Raw genomic sequence first — 20,868 nt, 5'->3', positions numbered from 1 at the left:
TTGTTCTGTGATTGGCCTTTCCAGGAAAGCTAGGTTATCCTCATCTATTTTTGTTAATCCCGCTACCAGATACCTTTTGATTTTTACCCTCCTATCACTTTCATTTCCCTGGTTATCTTCTTTTTTTACTGCATACAGATTTGAATAATATTTTTGAAATTCTTTTGCTATCCCTGATGTTGTTTGGATTATTTCCCCGTTTTTATTCTTAATTTTTTCTATAAAATTTTTCCCTTTCTTTTTTTTAAGGATTCTTGCTAAGTTTTTTCCCACCTTATTACTCTCAACGTACTTTTCTTTTATACATCTATTCATTTCCTGTCTAATTTCTTGTTCTAACAGGTCTTTCAGTTCTTCCCTTTTTAACTCTAATAGATTGTTTATTGAGGTATCTTGAGTATTTTTATGCTTTTGCTCTAGTTCATATACTTCTGTCATTAGCCTTACCTTATCTTTTATTTTTTCTTTCTTCCTTTGAGCCCCTTTTGAGATAAGTATGCCCCTTATATAAGCTTTATGCGCTTCCCAGACCATGTCTTTCGGTGCGTCCTTCGTGTCATTTATTAGGAAGTATAATTCCAACTCTTTCGCTATTTCTTTTTCCCATTTTTTATCTCTTAACATCTCTTCATTTATCTTCCACGCATCCATCCCGGGCCACTCCTTCGCCATTTTTATCTTTACTGTAATGGGGGTGTGGTCTGACCAAGTCTTAACCCCAATCTCTGCCCCACTTACCCTTTCGATCCATCTATGTTCAATTAAGATGTAATCTAGTCTCGAGAATGTTCCATGTACACCCGAGTAACATGTAAAATCTCTATCCTTTGGATGGAGAATTCTCCAGACATCTGCCAATTGATTTGTGAACAATTTTTCCTTTAATTTCCTTGTTTGAAGTCTATTATTTCGTGGGTTTTTTGATGTAGTATCTATTTTAGGGTCTAGGCAGAGATTGAGGTCCCCTGCCAATACCACTCCCCCTTTTTTAAACTCCATTAATTTTCCCAGAACTTTACTTAGAAACTCTACTTGTTTCTCGTTAGGGCTATATACATTTACTAGGGTCAGATTTTCGTCTCCTATTTTACCTCTTAAAAAGAGGTATCTTCCCTCTGGGTCTACCAATCTCCCCTCCAATACAAATCTAAGGCCCCTGGCAATGCCAATGGCGACTCCCTTAGATTTCCTCCCGGGTGAGTCCGCATAATACCAAATGGGGTGGTTCTGGGAGTATAGCCTAATATTGGATGCGTGGGAGAAATGGGTCTCTTGTAAAAATGCCAAGTCTGCTTTTAAATAACTAATTTCTTTTAAGATTTTTTTCCTTTTTTCTGGAGAGTTTAACCCTCGTACATTATATGATAGTATATTAACTACTCCCATTGACCTTCAATATTTTTGCTCTTTTCCCTTGTCCTCCAAAAATAAGCAGTTATATCCTCCCTTAAATCCGCAGGATCCTTATTAGGAATACATATGATTTCTAGTTTCTTTTTTCTTCTATATTCTTCTATATTCTCTGAATAAGACCTTCTTATGGGCGAAAATTAACATCTTTATCTTTCTGTCCTTCCCTCTTTTCCCCCCCTCCCTACCCTCCCCCCCTCCCTTCCTCCCCCCCCCCCACCCCCCTCTCCCTTCCCCCCTCCCCCTCCCCTGTGGGGGCCCATCTACCCCCCAACCCTCTACCAGGGTCGTCGATTCTCCTTCCCCCCTTTCTAATCGACTTATGGTCGAGGTCGAGCTCTGCCACTGGTCGCCATTCCCATCCATCTTTCCTATTTAATAGGTCCGATGGAGTAGGCGTGCTTAATCCTCGTTGGGCTGCATATTTTTATACTCTTACTCCTCCCATTCCCCTTTTTTTCTTCCTCCTCCTCAACCGGCCCTCCCCCCCCCACCCCATCTCCCCCCAGATTCTCCCCCAGTTCTTCCTTAGTCTTTTAATGCTTTGGTTTTCAGCTTTTTCTTCTGCTTCACTTGGGTCAGTTCTCCCTCCTCTTTTTCTTCTTCTGGGGGCTCCTGATTTGTCCAACCCGGGATAACCATCAGTGGAATGTTTATTGCTTCACAAAAATCTTGGGTTTCCTCTGGAAATCTAAGTAGCACTGTCCTCCCCTCTCTTCTCACTCCTAGTCCTGCTGGATAATTCCAGAAGTACTGTATATTGTTTTTTTTTAGTTCTTCTGTCATGGGTCTCAGAGTGTGTTTTCTGTTGATTGTTTCTTGTGCCAAGTCTGGGAATATCTGAATTTCTTCTCCCTCATATTTTAATTCGGGTCTAGCTCTCATTTTTTCCCAGATCTGGGCCCTTATTTCGTACTTATGAAATCTTGCTATGATGTCTCTTGTTTTCTCTTTTGATATATTTGTTGGTTTACGCAGTCTATGTATTCTTTCAAATTCTATTTTGTCTGTGGTCGTTTTTCCCAATAAGGGGTTAAATAACTTCTCCAGGATTTCTTCTAAGTTCTCTGCCGGGCCTTTCTCTGGTATTCCTCTAATTCTCAGATTTTTTCTTCGATTTCTATTCTCCTGGTCTTCAATTTTATATAGCATATTTCTCTGATCCACTTTCATTTTCCTCATTTGATCTTTTAAATTTATTAACTCTTTTCCCTGGGATTCCACCTTCTCTTCTATTTCTTCTACCCTACCCAAGATATGTCCCAAGTCTACATGTATGATGGCTATTTCCTCTTTAATAGTTCTTTCCAGGTTCGCAAACATTTCCCGCATTTCTGATTTTGATGGTGGGGAGTCTTTTCTACTTACTTCATCTTCCCTATTCATATCTCCATCTCCCATTGTTGAGGTATTTTCTCTTGACACTTCTAGACTTTCTTCTCCTCTTACTCCTGGTTGCTTTTGATTCTTAATTTTCTTAGTTTCCTCTATGTTTTGTTTGGGTCTGACTGCTGGTTGCTGCTCTGGCTGTACATTTTGCCCTTTTCCCTCAGGTGTCATATATCTTTTAATTGTCCCTGGACTTGCTGTTATCTTTGCAGGTTTCCCTGCTAATTCTTTTGCTGAGTCTTTTGGTGGTTTATTTCTCATTTTAATCCTTTACTTTTCTCTTTTCCCCCAAGGGGGCAAGAGGCAGTCCCCAAAGGGGAAAGTAGCAACAGGGATAACCCAAATAACAGTCCTCGAGCCCTTAGAGCCCTTGGAGTGTCCAATTCTAGGTATGGGAACCTCTTTATTTCAGTCCATAAATAAGAAAATAGGAGTAGTATAGTCTCTGTGGTGCATATGCAGGGGAGGGCAAAAACAAAGAAAAATGTCCCTGTTGATCCTTTCTCCTCTGTTCCCCCTCTCCCCTTTCTTATTTTCCGGTCTATCTTGATTCAGTCCCTCATTTAAGATCAGGGGGGTCTCTATAGCATTGCTAGTGCAGTAAGCAGACAGGTCGGATAGGTAAACAAAAAAAAGATGGGGCTTTTGCCCTCTCACCACTCCATCACCAGGCCGTGTCACTGTCTCTTGTCCGGATGAGCGTCCTGCTCCCTCTCCTCCGAGGGGGGGTGAACGCCGGTTCGAGTGCTCCGCTGCGTCCTAGGTCTGCTCTCCCTCCGACCTCCTCACTGCACGCTGCACACCCGTGCCGTCTGCACGTCCTTCCGATCCGCCTTCTCGTATGGCGTGACCCGGCTCACCAGCGGCATCCCTCTCTCCGATCCCGAATGGATCGCCGCGGCTTACCCCGACTCGTCCTCTCTCCTCTGCGGTCAGGTCCGGGCGGGGGCGTTTGGGAGGGGGGGAGGGGGGTTACTCCTCAGCAGGGCCGGTCAACCTTTCATCAGGGTATGGGGTCAGGAGCTCTCCTCAACTGCTGCATGCAGCTCTCCTCCGACATCCGCACACGCTCCGGCCTGGCGCCATAGACAGGCTCCTCCCTCCTACATCCTCCTGCCACGCCTGTATTGTTTTTCATAGTTTTTTTTACCATGGTGGTACATATGAAAAGTCAGCTTGTTATTGTAAGTCTGGATATAGTTAATGCACCACAAATGGGAACATGGTAGGATTGCCAATCCTCTAGGAATGTGTGTATATAGGCTATCAAAAAAATGCAGGTAAATGAGCCACTACTTAAATTCAGTGAAAATTTCCTCCCCAAGTTCCAAAATATACAAGTACTTTCATGATCTGCAGGATTCGTGAAACCCAGGGCTCCACTTTTTCAGGGCACAGCAACAAATAGTATATTCATGTGTTCATGGAAACGGTGCATATATATGATTATGAACAGTATTATTATGGAAGCGACATTTATGCAAATATAGATTTTGGGCATAGGTCAACCCTGAGCTCTCCCTTGTGCTAATGGCTCCTTTCATTTACATTACCTTTATGCTTCACCTGCATCTCAGAGAGGAAAGTCCTGTTTTTTTTAGCAGAATGTCCTATGAAAGTTAGACAAAGCTGTATACTTGGTAGAGATCATCCTTGTGACCATTCCAAACTCACTAATAGAGCAGGTGTAGCTGTAATTGATAGCCTAACACATGCGGTATCATAACAAGCCCAAAAAAAAAAATGGATTTTGAATTGACTGGGACTGCGTGGAGAAATCAGTCTGAAACATTACAGGAAGATTCTTATGCTGAAAATACTTGGAAGGAAGGGTTTGGATCCAACAGTGGATCACTGCAATCTGCTGTTTGCTGACAACTTGATCACACAACGCATCTCTCACATTAAAAAGTTAAGTTACGTACTTTGCAAGATTGAAAAAAGACACAAGTCCTTGAGTTCAACTAATACATAAATACAAAAATAAATAAATGAGCAAATAAATAAATAAACTGAAAACTTCCTTACACCCACAGTTGACCCAGGAGAAGGCAAATTAAAACCTTATATAGCATGGTCCAATTTGCTGCAACAGGAAAATCCTTCATGATCCCCTAAGGCTATTAGTGAAATCTTACTAAAGGGTTATTATATTACATTATCACTATTATAAATAATACAGCAACATCATTGTAAACTGGAAAAACATGAAATATACAATGATGATGGACAGTTTAATGCTGTCATGGCTTTTCCATATAAAGTCTGAGTTGGCCCTTAAAGAGAATGTATAATGGTTATGAATATATTTTCTTTTTAATTGTGTTTAGGACAAAAACAATATTAACCATTTTTTTTTTGTAGTCAGAAAAAATGCTGTACAAGCTCCTTGATTTAAAAAAAAAATGATCACAGTCCTCAATAGTTTCATCTGCAATTTGCATTAATAACTATCCCTTATCAGATGGTTCCATCTATTGTTTGCCAGGCAAATTCTGCAAGGGGTAAATAACCCTTACTATCCTTAGAATTTATTGTTATGTATTAAAGTTTTTTTTTTTGTAGAATTAATATTGTGTATATATGGTAAAAGCAGACATAAAACATCAGTTAAAAAATATATACGTTAAAATAGGATGAAAAGAAGAATAATTTAAAGTCACTAGATTTTACCTACAGTTGTTTGGGCTGCTGTGCATTTAGGGATGTCATTGTTGCATTAGGGTAAGCCTGTTCTTCTGTTCTTCTGTTGTGCCATAATATATGTCCTACTATTATGATTATTTAGATTAAAATAGTACTGCATGATGCAGAGATGCCTTGATATGGCACTTAATTTTCACATATGCTTGTAAATGTATGCAACTTAGCCTTAAATTAAAAAAATAGATTAAATAGGTCTTATTTGTAATAGTGTTAAGCTCCAAGGAATGTTGTGTTACATTGTGCACTTAGGGAATTACACCTTCCACTGTGCAATACCCATGATAGTTCTAAACAGATCAATCAGCTTTTTTTTTTTTTTCTGTGATATGGATCTGGTACTCTGCTACTAAAGGTCACTTACCTGATTACCCTAATTTTCCCCCAAGGCTTGTGCTGTGTCAGTTCTCTACTGCACAGTCTGTTTTCTGTACTATCAATCAGTTCTAAATAAAAGGTATAGGAGGCTTTGAAAAATATGATTACTTTCAGAATATCTGTATGGAAATTTCTGTTTAGCTATTTTTCTGCCTTCTCTTCTGCTTTGCTGGAACTGTGCATCACTGTGCAGTAATAAAAGAACTGCTATTCATTGGTGCATGAATAATTGATTAATAATATTAGCAGTAAACAAATGTATTCACTGTAAACCAACATTTTACAATAGATAAATTATATCTAAAGTGAAAACATTTTTTCCTGACAGACTTCCATGGCAGCATACGTTTAGGTAACCCTGCCCTCGCTCCTACCCCATAGGACCCCACTCCCATAAATTTCCATGCTGAGCCAGAGAACGCATTCCATTTTTGTCCTCTTCACTCATAAGGACCATTTTGTATGAAATGTCCTACCTTCTGGAAGCTGTGGGTCTCCTGCGGAACAGCCGTGTGGATATTGGGAGCATTCTATGGTGTCCAGAAGTTTCTAGGATGGCTCCAGCAGTCACCGAGTCCCCAGCTAAAAACAGGGTGGTGAATGGCACACATGCGCAAAAGATTGACACCTGTAATAACAGAAGCTCTACCAATGGCAAGTAGTTATGCCAGCTCGGATGCCCTGCTCACAGCGGGTGACCTCTAAAGTGTGCCCAGCATGATGGTGTGCTCTGCTCTGGGATCTGGGTCGCCCTTCGGATGCATCGATTGATCTGTGGATGAGGTCCAGGATACATGAGTATGTTTGGCTTGAGGTCAGTAGAAGGGACCAGATGCAATGCGGGCTGCTAGGGAGTAACTCCACTTGTATTGAAAGAGAAAATAAATAAATAATAACCAAAATGAAACATATGAAGATGTCTATGCTCTGATGTGCATTGTAGCATTTTTATCAAAGTTTGGTGCAGTTGCTTTCTGTCCTAAAAAGATATTTGTTTGATTTAGCAAGGTTTTTCTTTCTGTGTTGGAGGCTCTGTCTACTGAAATCCCCTGTGTAGTGGTGCTCTGATGTGAAAAGTCTGCAGTGGTAGTATTCCTTTAGGGGTTTTCTCTCACCTAGCAAACAAATAACTGTTACTTTTGTCTCTTTGGATAGCTTAAGAAACTTTAGCAGCTGCAGTTTAAATTAGGAAGGGTATTTAATAAATTAATGCATGGCTTGAGTAGCAATTGTACATGTTATAATATTTATTTTCTTAATAATGTGGAGTTCTCCCTTGGACTTGCAAGGATTTGTTTATTTCTGCAACAAGTCCTTGTGCTGCTGCAACCTAATACCTCTATGCAGGGTATAGCTGGAAGGGGGGGGGGGGCAGTGTCTTCCTTACTGATACTGTTCCTGGATTGTCAGCCCTTCTGCAGGCCTCCTAAAGCTAGTGTATGGTAAGTTGACCAATAGACACTTGCTATTAAGCGTCTCCAGATCTACATGTATTATGCACACCGTAAACTGGGTCTTTGCTGCTAATGCTCAGGCTGGTAAAACTGTTCTTGCCTTGTTCAGGTATCCAGGAAGCAAGATGACAGCGACCAACAGGTTGCCATGTGTAGTCAAGACTCTCTAAAGGAGTCTGTTTCAACTCTCCCTGTTCAAGAATTCTCTATTCTGACAATGCCAAGCTTTTTTCTTGCAGGACCAGTCAAATGGCCAATATAACCCTCTTCAAACAATTCTTAAAAGGAAGATGTGGATGAGGAAGATCTTTGAGTAGGTTTTTGTACCTCTTTTCTGTAAGGCTGTTAGGATGCCTAAAATAACAGAGGTACCTTCAATGCAAGTATTTTAGCATTTCCAAAGGAGTGTATTGCCTTTTTTTCTATGATGTTTAGGCTAGAAGCTCATTCTTGAAGAAGAGGTGCAAATTGAACAGAAGGGCAGAGCAGCAGAATGCCTTAGTGGTCAGCAACTTGCAGTCCTGGGTTTCTCAGTTCAAAATCCAACCAGGACTTGTCTACCTGCAATGCCGGATGTCAGATTATGACACTTATAGGGAAGAGATTTTCCAGCATATTGAGTCACCTGTTTGGTTGATGTGGCCTTCATGTGCTTAGCCATATACATGGAGTTGTCATTGGAGGATGCTGTGTCCTTCAGGGGTATACTCAATCATGATGATTGGGTGTGTCCTTGGGGGTGTAGCATCTTCTGGTGGTAGCTTTGTGTTGGACTTGTCCCTAAGGGGTATATCTGTCTGCAGTTGCAGCCTGGGAGCCTGCCTTAACCCTTGCCTCTCTTCCAATGCAATGGAAGTTGGGATGAAGAATATTAATTCTATCCTAAAGAATAAATCTGGCAAGTAGGACAATCTGGTCTGCATTGCAAAAGTTTAAACTGCCCCCTTCAGGGGCTAGCTTTATCTTGATAGCAAATACCTGGACATGATTCTGCCAGTAGAACAATCTTGTCTGCATTGCAAGAGTCTAAACCTTCCCTTTAAAGGGCTAGCTTAATTTGACAGCAAATAGCTGGGAATAATTCTACAAGTTAGACAATCTTGTCTGCATTGTGGCATCCAGCAGTCCCCTTAAAGGGCCAGCATCATTTGATAGCAAATAGCTGGGAATAATTCTACAAGTGAGACAATCTTGTCTGCATTTTGAGAATATAAACAATCCCCTTCAAGGGCTAGCTTCATTTGACAGCTAAGAGATGTGTTTAGTCTGGCCTCCTGCCTCAGAGTACATGTCTGCTGAATGAAAGAGGACTGCAGTTCAAGAGTCAGTGTCTAACTACAAAAAGGTTTGCTCCTGCAGTTCCGGCCTGGAGTCCAGAAAGAATTGCCTCAACCAAGTAGTCAGCAAAGAGTAGTCTGGGGGAGAGGTTGCTTACTGGCCTTTATATATTTGTGCCACCCATACATATCCTATGGGTACCTGGTTGCTCCTCTTCTGATAGAAAGATACAGCTTTTGTCTCAGATGGTTGGACCCTCAGGTCAAGCACTTCAGGTTCATGTTGGTCAATCAGCCACCTTCAAGCTTCTGACTGTGCCAGGACAACAACAATAGACAAGTTATGCTAGCCATTGTGGTTCTTACCATCTCTAGGGACATCAAATCAAATTTCAGCAGATGTGATTTTAAGAGGAGTACTATTGTTGCTCAGAGGGATGCCTATTTCCAACTCCCAGAGCTGTCTTCTGACATACCTCTGTTTCTACATGGTTCAAGACATCATGCAGCATATAGGTCTGCTGGTTGGGTTCTCCATCCAGTCCTCCTCTAGACAGGGATTCCTGTCAAGTATACGGAGGGAGTTCTTGGGACCCTACAAGAGATTGGCTGGCTAGTCTTTCAAAAAGGGTCATGTGACTCCTACGCAAATCCTTGTGTATCTGAGAGCTTAATCCATCATGGTTCAGGATACATGGTTTTTACCACTAAAGCATACTGGTGGTAGGACACTGGGTAATCCTGGCTTCCTCTCTTCACCTGTCAGCGTCTCAATATCTGTTGATCAGGACCATGGTCTCTCCCATCCCTATGTTGAGGTGTGCTCAATGGAAATGCCCCCCTGTCCTCAAAGGGTTTTTTTCTCCAATGTTAATCATGCACCAAGCGATGCATGTCTTGCAAACAGGCAGGTAAAGCCGTGGGTGCTGGCACAGTAATAAATCTTCTGTGCTACTGAGTTATTGCCAGTGGAACCCTCCCCTGTCGGGGAAGTTGTTTTGCCTGTAGAACTCCCCAGTTGGGAAGTTAAATTGAACAATATGGTTTTCTGGCTTGCTCTTTCATGCTCCCTTCGCCTTTTGTCACCTGACAGCAGGCTTTCTAGTCTCCAGTGAGGCTGAACAACATAACAGTGGTGTCCTACATCAGGGGGCAGGCCAGAACCTGCAGGGTCAGTCTACTGAGAAGAGGTAGAGACGACTGTAATCTGGGTGGAGTAGAATCTTCGTTATCTTCTCTTTTGAGTCTACATATAATTTCTGTGAAGAATCCATATTCTGTGGCCCCATTGGGGAATAAGTAGTTCCTAATTCCATGTTCCTCCAAGTGGATTTCTATCTCTGGACAAGATGTCAGAGTTAAATCTGGTAGCATCTCCTTATTATTACAACCTGGAAAGTTTTTCCCTACGGCCTGGGCCAAGTCCTGGATGCGGATGCTGTATCAGATCAGGAAAGGTCTCACAAGCCATATGCTTTCCAGTTTGATCCATATAAAGTTTTTTGGGGGTTTTTCTGCTAAAGATTGTGGCAATTTTTGCTGTAATTCCCTATTGGCCAAACAGACCTAGGTTCCTGCCTTTGATACCGGGGTACCGGATTGAAGTCCTTTCTCTTGGATGAGATCTTCTGTTGTAGAAAGCAATATTCCACCCTTGTTCATCTCTTCCAGTTTCTCATCCTGGCAGGAAGAGACTGACCAGGCTTGGCTGTGGCTTCTCTAAGCTAATATATATAAATCCTACAAAAGGATTTAAACAGAACTTGTTCAGTTTGGACTGGTTTGTTTTCTTTGCTTTAGTCCGTAGGTCAGGTGCATTTTGGGCTTCAGTTGATCCTAAAGCTCTCTTAGAGGGCAGATCTCTGCGGTCACTGTCATATCCAATGTCTTATGAGTAGACTATCCCTTTCTTATCCAATACTTTGACGGGGGGCTGCTTCTGAGACTCGAAGGAGAGCCAAGACTCTCTAGGAGGGGTTTACTACTTGCTCTGGACTTCCTTGTCTGCTCCAGATTAGATTGCTTTGCAGTCCAGCTTGGGTAAAGAATGAGCTATGAAGACATGCACTTTGAGGGCTATCTCTTCAGCCAGGAAGTTTGCCAAGATCAAAACTTTAGGCTAGGAAGGATCCTTTAGTAACTTACAGCTCCAGGTGTTATCTCATCCAGTCCAGTTGGAATAAGAATTGAGTCACAATGTCAATCTCTCTAGGGCTGCTTCCTTAGCAGGAAGCTTGACCAGTGTCAGGGCCTTAGGGCCCTTTTAAAGCTTGCTGCTCCAGATGGAATTTTTCAGTCCAGATTTGAGTAAAGTCTCAGTCATGAAGGCAGCCTTTCTATGGGTTCTTTTTCCTCAGTCAGAAGGTTTTTTGGGTATCTGGGTCTTGTTCCAAGAGATATCCTTGTGGCTTTCTGCTCAGTACAGGTAGTGTTTATAGCTATACTGGACTGCAGTCTGAGGTGGCTTCGGCATTCTATGAGAACAGAAGATTTGTTCCTCCCATATACAGGATAACTGGTTCCATGCCATGGATATTGGGATACTTCGATGATGGTCTCAAGCTACAGCTTTGCTCAGAGATTTAGGACATATTTGTCACTCTCTCTAGCAGATCAAGTAGGACGGAGATATCATCCAGAATTTTCGCTGAATGGGTCATTCCAGCTAGCTATTGGGGTTATAAAGCTTAGGGCTTGGTTCCTACGGAAGCAGTCACCACACACTCATTTAGCCTACGTTGGCTCCCTGTGAAAGGGTGCCAGGCATAGTTGTAGGAGGATGACATGTCTTCCGTTAAAGCTGTTCTGGCTCATTGTGGGGTGTAGCTAACTTCCTTTTGTTAATATCTATCTTTAGGGTTTCTGTTGGCCATATATATTTATAGTTAATATCTAACCATAGGGTTTCTGTTGGCTTTGATTGAAACCCTACTTTTCCTACATCCCACCCTTGTTTTTATTTAAGGGCTAGATAGTTTCCAAACGTATGCTGCCCTGGAAGTCTGTCAGGAAAAAAGGAATATTTACTATCAAATACTTACCATAATTTTCCTTTCCTGATGGACTCCATGGCAGCAGGAATTCCCTCCCAGGGTTATGAGTAAGTTAGTTACGGAACACGGCCTCTGGGAACACGGCCTCATAGGACCCCACTCCCATAAATTTTCACAGCCTGAAAATTTATGGGAGTGGGGTCCTATGGTGTAGGAGCGACGGTGGAGCTACACAAACGTATGCTGCCATGGAGTCCATCAGAAAAGGGAAATTACGGTAAGTATTTATAGTAAATTTTCAGTTTTTTAGTTTTGGATAGAATAGGAAATAGCTAAACACCCTACCATTTTTTTTTGTTATATGTGTCCCATCTTCTTTTAGATATTTTCCTTCACTTGCTGTCCTAAAGACACAATTGATAGTGATCGACAATCTCTCCAAACTAAGGTAAATAATTTCTTAGACCTTTGTGATGAGAACTGGTGTCCTCGACTCCTCGTTTGAAGTTTCCATTAATGCTGATTCTAACAACCAAAAATTTGGGATTTTCCCTCATTTCTTTTGGTATCAGCGACAATGGCTACCACAAGTGTGAATCTCCCCAACAGTATATGTGCTTTTAAAGGCAAACTATAATGATCTATGAACAAATTTTATAAACTAACTTTGTACATATTTTTATTTTTAAGGCAAATTTTTAGGTAAAAAATAGTAAATGCACATATTTTTTTACAGACAAAAATGTGCATTTATTATTTGTTCCCCCAGGAGCCTGCAAAGCATGGTTGTGAATTCAGGTGCCGAGTCAGGCTCCTGCAGACATGACCTTCACCTTTCTTCCTGTACCTCTCTATAGTCAGTTAGAAAGCTGGAGGAAGTGTGAATGAGCGAGCTGATCAGCATGCTTTCATTGAGCACTACAAACCATCTGCAGCAGTGGAAGAAAGGACTTGTAGTGGCTTCATTCACATATCTTTGTGAATGCATGATTCAGCTGTGTGGGTTGAGATTTTAAATGTGACAGAGGGGAGAGGAACCCCACCAGCTGTCAAAGGGGAAGGGACTTGTACTGAAACATGTTTCATAATCTACCCTAAAAACGAGTGTAACATGTAACATATTCCTAAAGTAAACATATCCTTTAAAATGTACTTTTAGGCCAGCAACTTTTTCTCTAGTTTTGGATACAATGGGGAAGGATTAGAATCCATGTCACATTTTTACTGCTCTTTAAGGCTCTGTTAGAAGTTATTTTCTCACTCTGTGTCCCACTGATAATAAAGCATTTTTATTTCTGTGTTACTGTTGGAGAGTTCCCAGCACTTCCGGTCTGGTAAAAGTCTGACTAGGATTCTGACTCTTGTAAACTCCATCAAAAACAGATTTTTTTTTCTTGGCTAGACATAAACTGTAACATATTATTATTTACTGCTTGCCTCCATAATATGACATTTTTAGAGCGTGCTTGTCTTTCTAGCCCAACACACTTGATTGCTGTTTCTGCATGTTGAACTTTCTGTTTCTGCAAGGGGAAAGTGAGTAAGGCCTCTTTTACACGGTCCGCCTCCGTAGGCGGATTCGTGTTGCTCAGCGGGGATTGATCCGCGATCCCCGCTGAGCCGGCGGATGACAGCTCCGTCTCCGCTTGCAGAGCGGAGAGGGAGGTGTCTCAGCCCCCGCTGCCCTCTATGGGGGATCGGATGAGAGCGGACCGCCTGTCCGCTCTCATCCCATCCAATCCGATCACTTAACGGATGGAAAATAGGGTTTCCATCCGTCCAGATTTCACGGACAGGATCAGACACGGATGGCAGCGGGTGTCACTCAGCGGAGGTGTCTCCGCTGACACCCGCTGCCCCATAGAGCTGCATGGAGGATCCGATCAGATCCGCCTAAAAAACTGACAGGCGGATCTGATCGGATCGCCCGTGTGAAAGAGCCCTAATTCTCTTCTCTAATCAAGACAGCTGTGTCTAAACACTTTTAACAATTACTATTCTAGTCTGTTCAAGACATAGAATATTCAGGGTATTCACAACATGACAGTAAATAAGCTTTAAGGAAAACTTGTGATTTTCCTCCAGCTCTGGAACATAATTCAAGAGACTCTGACATAGGTGAACAAACAAACTGCTGTAGGTATAAAATGGAAGCACCTTGTACAAAGCTGCAGCAGCCTTCCAAACTCCCCCATTGTGGTGGGCTGCTCCGACTGGCAAAGTTTCTGCACTTTCAAAGAGATTTTTGGCACAAAGTTTTGGTTACAAAGTTTTAGGGGTATCATGGATTTTTGGGAAAACTGGTATCTTTACTGTAGTGATGTGGTTTTCATGCTTGTAATATTAGGCTTAGATTTCACTTTAAAATTATATTATAGGCAATTATTAAAAAAATAATAATGTAGCTTGCAATGGGGGGCACCCAAGCATGCTCCTAAACTTCTTATCTCAATGGCTCACTGGCTGTCATTGACACTTTAGGGATTATAATGTATTACCAATTGTTCAGTCAATTTTTAAAACAAACCCACTGTATATTAGTTATGTGTTCCCATTCAAACAGCATACCTAAAAATATTTTTTTCAAGATATTCTTACCTCTCTAGGTGTTTGTTCGTAGCAAGCCTCAGGCAGAATGCAAGCTACTCTAAACAATTTGAAATGAGTGGAAACTTAATCTGTCCCCACTGACAAGGAGGAAAGCACTGAGTTTTCCCCTTATTAACATACCATGAAGAAGCCCAGCTTCTGGGTCTTTAACCAATTATTAGGACAGGCAGTAGTCAAATCTAGTTTTAAAACTGATAACAAGATCTGCCAGTAGAATACAGATAAGTTAATTATGGTAAACATTAACTTCTCAGCCCTTTACATTTTGGAGCTTCCAGAAAAGAGCAAGTAGAAGGTAAGGAGAATTTTCTATTTTATGTTAAAGGAGTTTTATTGTCACAGCTAACACTTTCTTTTTATAACATCAGCAAGGCAAAAATAATACTAAATAATTATATTTGACAATCCAAAATAAACTTACTTTCATGTTCTGAGTGCTGCCTGTCTGCTGGTCATCTCTTTCCACAATTTCCTGTATTCCCTGTATGCTTTTCAGCTTCTCCTATGCTGTTTAATTTCAGCTTCTAAAGACTACATATCCCATAGTACCCTGCTGCAAGCTGTGACTAGTGTACTGACTCCTCCTCCTCCTGGAACTCCTCCTCTTCAAAAGACAGGCTCTGTGAAATGTGTGACGCAACAGTGCCTACTCACAGGACATAGTGAATATGTGTTACAGTATTCAAAGGCATAGTAAATGTGTGGGAATTTTCACAAAGTAAGTTTACAGACTTCAAGATTATGCAGAATAATACAATGTAGGAGTACCCTAGAATTAATTAAAATACAATGTGGAAATTAATAATGGATTTAAAATTTTGACCATAGATACACTTTAAATATCTGATTTAATACATGTAACAATTATAAGGAGACATATGCTTTAAGGAAGCATTGTTTAAGCCAGGGGTCTCCAAACTTTCTAAACAAAAGGCCAAGTTTACTGTCCTACAGACTTTAGAGGGGCAGGAGTGTAGCCAGTAGAAGTAGAAAATGTTCTGACACCAGTGTGAGTAAACAATGGCCCACCTTTGGTATTAGGGGGAGAAATAGTGCCCTATCATTGTCAATGGGCAGTGTTAGGGATACAAGTGGTAGCCTGATGGCAGAGGAAGGCCCCACTGGTGCTGGAGGGCGGAGCTTAGACGGGACCCCCCAAGGTAAGTGACACAGGCTAACCTGAGGTGCGGAATCTAAGTATCCACCGGTTTTCGCCAGGGCCTCTAGTGGTGAGGATGGACTTTGCTGCGTGTGGATACCAGGTCGCAGTCCTCAGGGTCGCCCCACCAAGGGAGAAACCGGTCAAGATCCGAAGGCAGATAAGCAGATAAGGGAGATCCGAGAGAATGGTCAAACAAGCCGGGGGTCAGGACGGGCAGCAGGTCAACAAGGTCAGGAACAAGCCAAAGGTCAAACGGATATCAAACAGGTAACAGGAAGCAGGCTTCAGGAACACAGGAAGAGCTGCAGACAAGACAGCGAAGACACAGTGCTTCTGAGCTGTTTAAATAAGGCAGCCTGTTTGCCAATTACTGCAATCAGTCTGCTCTAGGTTAACCCTTTGGATTGCAGAATCATGACAGCACATCAGTGTGCTCAGGAAGCATTCCTAACATTGCCCCCCCCTTAAAGGCAACCTCCGGGTGCCCAACAAACTGCTTTTCTGAGGATGGGCAAGAAAAAACGCCTGGATCAGGTCTCCGGCATGAATGTTACTCTCAGGTTCCCATGAATTCTCTTCCGGCCCATAACCCTTCCATTTAATAAGGAACTGAAGCTGGTTACCTCTTTTCCGGCAATCAAGTACAGCCTCAACTTCGTACTCCATGTCGCCATCCACCATCACTGGTTCCGGAGGTCCAGGGCTTCTGCCGGGGAAGGCGTCGGGAACTACGGGTTTTAAAAGAGTGACATGGAACACAGGATGGATCCGTAGGGTATCAGGTAAGGATAACTCATAGGACACGGCATTGAGTCTTCTTTTAACAGGGAATGGGCCGATAAACCTGGGAGCCAACTTCTTGGATGGGCATGCCAAGCGGAGGTTAGCTGTGGATAAAAAGACCTGGTCACCTGGTTGGAGAATCAGTTCTCCCCTCTTTTTCCCATCAAAGATTCTTTTGGATGCTATCTGAGCCTTGGCCAAGGTGTCCTGCAGAAGTTTGTTGTTACTCGTGAAGAAGCCAATGGTGACCTGAACTGCGGGCACTCCGGAATCAGATGGGAAGTCGGGCAGAAAGGAAGGATGAAACCCATAATTGGCAAAGAAGGGAGATTGGCCGGTGACAGAATGTCGTGAATTATTAAAGGCAAATTCCGCAAATGGTAGTAATGCTACCCAGTCGTCCTGGACGAAGGTGGTAAAGCACCGGAGATATTGTTCCAGGGTCTGGTTCGTTCTCTCTGTTTGCCCGTTCGTCTGCGGGTGGTAAGCTGAAGACATAGATAATTCAATTTTTAGTAGCTTACACAAGGCCCTCCAAAAGCGTGACGTGAACTGTACCCCTCTGTCCGAGATAATGTTCTTGGGTACCCCGTGGAGTCGCACGATCTCCCTAATAAAGACTTCTGCAGTTTCTTTCGCAGAGGGGGTACCTTTGAGGGGTAGAAAGTGGGCCATCTTAGTAAGCCGGTCTACAACCACAAAAATGGCGGAGCACCCGGCCGAAGGTGGAAGTTCCACGATAAAGTCCATGGCGATAGTTTGCCAGGGCCGGTCAGGGATGGGGAGTGGTCTGAGGAGACCCCACGCCTTACTTCTGGTGGTTTTACTCCTGGAGCAAGAAACACAGGAAGACACATAACTTCTGCAGTCTTTTTCCATTTCAGGCCACCAGAAGGTGCGTTGCATGAGGTCAAGGGTCCTATGAACGCCAAAATGGCCAGCCAGAGGGTGGTCATGGCAGGCAGCTAGAACCGAAACTCTGACTCCCTCTGGGACAAAGATTTTGTCCTTAGCCCACAACAAACCATCCTTGCGTGATAGGGGTATCCCAGGAGGACCGGAAATGTTGGCAGAGGCTTGCTCAAGATGGGATTTCAGGCTAGTGAGCAGGAGCAGGAAGTTTTTCTCTGAGAGGATAGTGTCAGGTACCAAATCTTCTTTAGGATTATCAAACATCCGGGACAGGGCATCCGGTTTGACATTTTTCGACCCGGGCCGATAGGTAATATGGAACGAGAATCTGGAGAAGAAGAGTGCCCATCGGGCCTGGCGGGGTCTAAGTCGTTTTGCAGATCTTAAGTATTCAAGGTTCTTATGATCGGTAAATATAAGAATCGGGTGTGATGCTCCTTCCAGTAGATATCTCCACTCTTCGAGAGCGGCTTTGATAGCCAGGAGTTCCCGGTCCCCGACATCATAATTTTTCTCCGCAGGAGAGAGTTTCCGGGAAAAGAAGGCTATTGGGTGAGTTAAGTCTTTAGTTCCCTGTCTTTGGGAGATGACTGCCCCGACCGCAACTTCCGATGCGTCTACCTCCAGGAGATAGGGTAAGGCAGGATCCGGGTGACTCAGGATAGGGGCAGAGGTAAAATGTTTTTTAAGAACCGAGAAGGCGGACTGAGCCTCTGGGGTCCACTGGAAGCGGACATTCTTCTTAGTAAGGTGAGTAATAGGGGCTATGATGTTGGAGAACCCCTTAATGAACCTCCTATAAAAATTGGCGAAGCCAACGAAGCGCTGTACTCCCTTTTTGTCTGATGGAGGTGGCCAGTCCAGAATGGCAGAGACCTTCTGAGGATCCATCTCTATTCCATCTGTGGAAATTATTAACCCCAGAAACGGGATACTGTTCTGCTCAAAAACGCACTTCTCGGCCTTGGCGTAGAGACCATGCTGGCGAAGGCGACCGAGGATATTTCGAACGTGCTCGCGATGCTGCTCTAGGGATGTTGAGAAGATTAGGATGTCATCCAAGTATACGATGACGAAGATATCCAACCAATCCCTGAAGATGTCGTTCACAAAGTGTTGGAACGTGGCAGGAGCATTACAAAGGCCAAATGGCATTACCAGGTATTCGAAATGTCCGAATCTAGTGCGGAAAGTCTTCCATTCGTCGCCCTCCCGGATGCGCACCAAGTTGTACGCCCCACGAAGATCCAGCTTAGTAAACAAGACGGCAGATCTGAGTCTCTGAAAGAGTTCGGGGACTAGAGGAAGGGGATAACGGTTTTTAATAGTAACTTTATTTAAATCCCTATAATCAATGCATGGTCGGAGAGTGTGATCCTTCTTCTCTACGAAGAAGATACCTGCCCCTGCTGGAGAGGTAGAGGGACGGATGAACCCCTTCTTCAGACTTTCGTCTACATAGTTTTTTAAGACGTCCAGCTCACGTTCAGAAAGTGGGTAGATCCGGCCGAACGGGATTTCGGCTCCTGGGAGCAAGTTGATGGGGCAGTCATATGGACGGTGGGGGGGCAAGGTCTCTGCTCCCCGTTTGCTGAATACATCCAGGAAATCATGGTATGCTTTGGGCACCACAGAACATACATCAGGTTCAGATTCAAGACAGAACAGAGTCTTGGGGAATTCAGGAGGAGTGGGTAGACAGGAATTCTTGCAGTACAGAGATGGGAACTGGATGGTGCCTGTGATCCAATTGACTTGTGGGTTATGTGCTTGCAACCACGGTAATCCCAGGATAATGGGAAATAAGGGGGATTTGATAACATCCAAGATAATCAGTTCCTTATGGCCGGAGGAGGAGACCATAGGAAGGGGAAAAGTTTCTTGGGTCACGGGCCCGGATTTGATGTGGGAGCCATCAGCCAGGAAGATGGTGAGGTCCTGGGTCTTGAGCCGGAGAGGTACGCCATGTTGCAGGGCGAACGAGCGATCAATGAAACAATGGCAGGCTCCCGAGTCAATGATTGCTGTAACTGGGACGGGTCCTTCCTGAAGCTGTAATGACACAGGAAAGGCTAGGTGGGAGGAACTGGTAACAGTTGCCACAGAACTGGATGGTAAGGCCTGCAGGAACTTATTATATTTTGCCGGGCAGGAGCGCACATAGTGGCCAGCTTCACCGCAATACAGGCACAGGTTACCCAACTGGCGACGGCGTCTCTCCTCCGGGGACAAAGCAGGCCGTATGATCCCAAGTTGTATAGGTTCGGGCGTATCTGAGGCGACTCCAGCAGGAGCGGGGTTGGTAGGAGCTGACCCAGCGGAAGAAAAGTATGCAGGAGGAGCAACTGGTAGCGTCCAGGCTGGTCTGAACTGCTGCGGAGATCGTTCTACTCTGCGTTCCCGTAGCCGCCGGTCGATTTGAATGGACTGGGAAATCAAATCTTCCAAGGCGTCGGGGACACCTACCCGCGCCAGCTCGTCCTTCAGTCCTTCCGACAAACCGAGACGGAACTGATACCGGAGTGCTGCTTCGTTCCAGGACGTATCGGAACTGAGGCGGCGGAAGTCAGTGACGTAGTCTTCTATGGGCCTGCGACCCTGCTGAAGAACATGAAGCGCAGTTTCTGCGGTGGAGGATCGCTGCGGGTCATCATAGAGCTGTGCCATGGCCTCCAAAAATGACCGTAAGGAGTTTAAATGGGGGCTGCCCTCTTCAAGGAGCCGATGAGCCCAGGACTGGGGTTCGCCTAGGAGCAGGGAGATAACAAACCCCACCTTGGTGGTCTCCAAAGAAAAGGTTTGAGGTTGCAGGGAGAAATACAGCTGGCAGGCGTTGCGAAATGCGTGGAATTTACCGCGATCCCCAGAATATTTTTCTGGAGCAGGAACTCGAGGTTCTGGTGGCAGCATCACTACGGTAGGGCCAGAAGCAGGTCCAGAGGGTGCTGCAGCAGGAGAGGAAGCAGATAATACAGGAGGACCCCCCTGAAGTGTCGTAGAGCACAACCGTTCCTCTAGCTGTGTGTAGCCGTTTTGAAGCGACTTTACGGCTTGAGACAGGGTTGCGAGGTGTTGGCAGATCTCTTCCAACGGTGAGGCTTCTTTTGCAGGCTCCGTCATGGCTGTCTTGTACTGTTAGGGATACAAGTGGTAGCCTGATGGCAGAGGAAGGCCCCACTGGTGCTGGAGGGCAGAGCTTAGACGGGACCCCCCAAGGTAAGTGACACAGGCTAACCTGAGGTGCGGAATCTAAGTATCCACCGGTTTTCGCCAGGGCCTCTAGTGGTGAGGATGGACTTTGCTGCGTGTGGATACCAGGTCGCAGTCCTCAGGGTCGCCCCACCAAGGGAGAAACCGGTCAAGATCCGAAGGCAGATAAGCAGATAAGGGAGATCCGAGAGAATGGTCAAACAAGCCGGGGGTCAGGACGGGCAGCAGGTCAACAAGGTCAGGAACAAGCCAAAGGTCAAACGGATATCAAACAGGTAACAGGAAGCAGGCTTCAGGAACACAGGAAGAGCTGCAGACAAGACAGCGAAGACACAGTGCTTCTGAGCTGTTTAAATAAGGCAGCCTGTTTGCCAATTACTGCAATTAGTCTGCTCTAGGTTAACCCTTTGGATTGCAGAATCATGACAGCACATCAGTGTGCTCAGGAAGCATTCCTAACAGGCAGAATGGTAACCCATTGCTGGTGTCAGTAGCAGGAATAGTGCCCCATCATTGGTGTCAGTGAAAGGAATAGTACCCTATAGCTGGTGTCAGTGGAAGGAATAATGCCCCATTGTTGGTATCAG

Source organism: Pelophylax lessonae (assembly GCF_965119305.1).
Source record: "Pelophylax lessonae genome assembly, chromosome: 2".
NCBI lineage: Eukaryota > Metazoa > Chordata > Amphibia > Anura > Ranidae > Pelophylax > Pelophylax lessonae.
The sequence above is the reverse complement of the archived record's forward strand: the minus strand, read 5'-3'. Positions refer to the sequence as shown.